The sequence below is a fragment of the Mastomys coucha genome, unplaced genomic scaffold, assembly GCF_008632895.1.
Source record: "Mastomys coucha isolate ucsf_1 unplaced genomic scaffold, UCSF_Mcou_1 pScaffold23, whole genome shotgun sequence".
Taxonomy (NCBI): Eukaryota; Metazoa; Chordata; class Mammalia; order Rodentia; family Muridae; genus Mastomys; species Mastomys coucha.
This window is the reverse complement of record NW_022196906.1, coordinates 116,807,808-116,810,986: the sequence shown is the minus strand read 5'-3', so window position 1 is coordinate 116,810,986 and position 3,179 is coordinate 116,807,808. Positions and strand designations below refer to the sequence as shown.

Here is a 3,179-nt window from a genome sequence, read left to right as displayed (position 1 = left end):
GCACATGGAGGCACTCTAGGCCTGAGTAGTCATGGGAGAAACAGAAAGGTGAGAAACACAAAGATACCACAGTTAAGGGAGCAACATGGCTTCCCTGATAACTCTCTGCATAATTAAATAAGGAATGCTTAAACAAAAATTCCAGAGGCTTTGCTCAGAGTAAAGCCTTTTTTTGCCACAGAGGGCAGCAAAGACATCAGGATACATCTCCATACTCTAGAGATGATGTCTTACCTGGAAATGCTACATCCTATGCTGACCAGTGCTCCACTTGTGCCTCAGTTTCCCCATGGCTAAAATAGGATTTGCAACACCTTTGAGTCTCAAAATCAAACCATATATGCTGGGTCTGGGGCTATAGCTGTCATCAGGTCAGACCTCACCAGCTGGCCAAGAATAAACCCACTGATCTGTTGTCACCTTGAAACAGCCTCAGTCTTCATTCTGCAAGGACATCCACACTGACATCCTCAGCTAAAGCAGCTTTGGAACCCAGGGAGTTTCATGGACAATGGAGGATTCCTGATACTGTTGGCCTGACCAGAAGCTAGGTTACAAAACTGAGGGTTGGGTGGAGGATGGGGGTGGGCTCTGCCAGCCAGGGCTTCATGCAGGGCTTTCTCCTGTGTGACCAAGTTCATTGACAAAGAGATAGGGCACAGCTGACACTACCACAGTCCCCTCGAGGTACCTCAGAGCTCCTGTTTGATTCAGTGCTGTCCTAGGCCTTTCAAGCACAGGCAGAGAGCGTTAGAGTTCCTGCTGCAGGGCTGGGGATCTCTCTGATTGTTTGTCTCTGACACTGACCTTTCCAGATGCCCCCAGTCTCTTCATACATTGCTAGAAGGAAGAGAAAAATGGTTCGATGCTCTGTAGATGAGACACCACATACACAGCTTAGCCAATGACACTCCTTTACCCCCTCCTTGCTAGAGGCTCCACAGACAGTTACAGAGCGTTCAGGAAGAGCTGCGGAGAAAGGAAAACCCTTCCGCCTTGTCACCTCAGACCTAGTGACACTGGTCTCTGTTTTGTCTCCATTTTGTAAACAGTGAGACTGAGAAAGAAGAGCTTGAGGCAAGCTTTCCTGGAGGGAGCTTAGCAGTTTTTGTGGAAAAACAAAAAACAAAACAAAACAAAAAAAACCCACAAGTCGAAAGGGCTTGTCCCTTCCTATATTGCAGACATCTTCAACCCTTCCTCAAAGCACCTTTGGCTCATAGCTGGCACTAATTCCTCACTGCTCCAGTGGGCCCACAACAGCAAAGGGAAGCCAAGCAACCCCTTCACAGATGAACTAGACTGTTGGTAGGGGCTTTGGGTGGTCATGCTGTACTCTAGAGGTTCTCAAGGAGCACCCACAGAGACCTGAGTTCCTGGAGTGGAGGGAAAGGTCAAGGCAGACTTTGTAATTAACTGAGTCTCCCACTTTAACTGCAGGAGAAATGAGGTAAATAAAGATTTATAGCCAGTTTCATTTACCATAGTCACCATGGCTGAGAGCCCACACAGGCTTCCTTGTCTCCACAGAAATGAGCCCCAACAACCTCTGAGGTATTCCTAAGACAACTGCCAGGCAAGCCCCGAGGGGCGGTGTGCACTCTATCAGCCTATTCTTAATAAGGCCTTTGGCATGGGGACCATTGTTTCACAGGATGCACCACATTCTTAGAAATGTGGCTTTGTTTTGTTTCCAATATCAAAGCTCAAGAAGACAGCTGGACACCTTTAAATCTCAGCGTTCACTCAGAAAGCAGCATCAGGAAGATGGCCTCAAATTTGGGGATGCGTAGATTAAGGATCTTAGAGTAAAAGCAATGGGCAGTGTTATATAACCGAGGCTGCCAACATTAAGAACACAGTTTGGAACCCATTAGTCACCACCATCACCTCATACCCAGAGCTTGGTCACTGTGACCTATCATACCTTTTGAAACCAGAGAGCCCCTCAGCGGTGGACCCAGCACCTAGCCACCACACACTGTTCTTCAGGGTTATTGCTTTCCTCAGGCACACATTACCTGGGACCTGGGTAAGAGATCATCTTCCAGGTCTGCTGTAGAGACAGGCTGAGGAAGTGGACATATGAAGCATTTGTGGTACACACTACACTACATGGATTTCCAGAACATTCCCTATACATTATGCCAAGAACTTTTGGAAGTAGGGCTCCCACTTCAGCCACCCAACCACTGCTGTGCCCTGTGGGACACACACCTTCTCTCTTCAGGGACAAGGCCTGGGCTCTCACACCCAAATCCTCCTGCCTTTCCAGGGGCCTCTGACATTTCTGCCAGTGGTAACTGGCTTGGGAACTGAAATTCTCTGACAGAGATAATTGCTTTGATTTTAGTGTCTTGCCAGAGGTGTAATCCTGATCTTGAAACTGAAGGAGGATCTGGGGAGGAAGGAGCAGGCTCAGGAGTTTTTTCAGCAGACCCGGGAGTCTGAGGTAGCCCACCAGCTCTGACTAGGTCTAGGAGTTTGAGGTCATTCCCTGGTACTCTCTGGCCTAAGGCAGCTGCTTTTCTGAGTTAGTCTCCATGGGCTGGGGCCTAAGAAGGAATGTTCACCTCCAGAACACCTTGCTGTTCCAGACACCAGAGACTCAGCCTAAGGGCTAACAGTCAGCACTAGCCTAGATCAGGGCTGCTGAGGGGGGGTGGGGGGGACAGAGACACTTGGCAGGGCTTGCAGGATCTGGAAACGCCACAACCTACTGCTTCATTCCATATACCTCTGCTTCCACCCTGAAGTCATCTAGGGTGCTGGCTAGCCTTAAGTCAACTTGACACAGCTAGAGTTATCTGAAAGGAGAACACCTCAATTGAGAAAATGCCTCCATAAGATCCAGCTGTAATGCACTTTCTTAATTAGTGACTGGGGTGGGGGAGGGCATCTCATTATGGGTGGTGCCATCCCTGGGCTGGTAGTCTTGGGTTCTCTAAGAAAGCAGGCTGAGAAAGCTATGGGGAACATGCCAGTAATCTGCACCCCTCCATGCCCTCTGTGTCAGCTCCTGCCTCCAGGTTCCTGCTCTGTTTGAGTTCCTGTCCTGACTTCCTTTATGATGAATAGCAATATCAGAATGTAAGCCCAATAAATGCTTTCCTTCCCAACTTGCTTTTTAGTCATGGTTTTTCTTTTTTTTTTCTTTCTTTCTTTTTTTTTTTTTTTTT

General features: G+C 48.2%; 1 long non-coding RNA gene across 5 annotated transcripts in view; it reads right to left on the bottom strand.

Moving 5' to 3' along the window:
• Positions 1–3,179, bottom strand: part of LOC116072179 — a 104,301-nt gene that overhangs the window by 10,332 nt on the left and 90,790 nt on the right. For 4 of the 5 annotated variants that reach the window (XR_004111341.1, XR_004111343.1, XR_004111345.1 and 1 more), the window contains one exon: positions 692–840. The exons of the other annotated variant lie outside the window; for it this stretch is intronic. This is a non-coding gene — a long non-coding RNA (uncharacterized LOC116072179). The remainder of the gene's footprint in view (positions 1–691; positions 841–3,179) is intronic. 5 annotated transcript variants of the gene reach the window in all.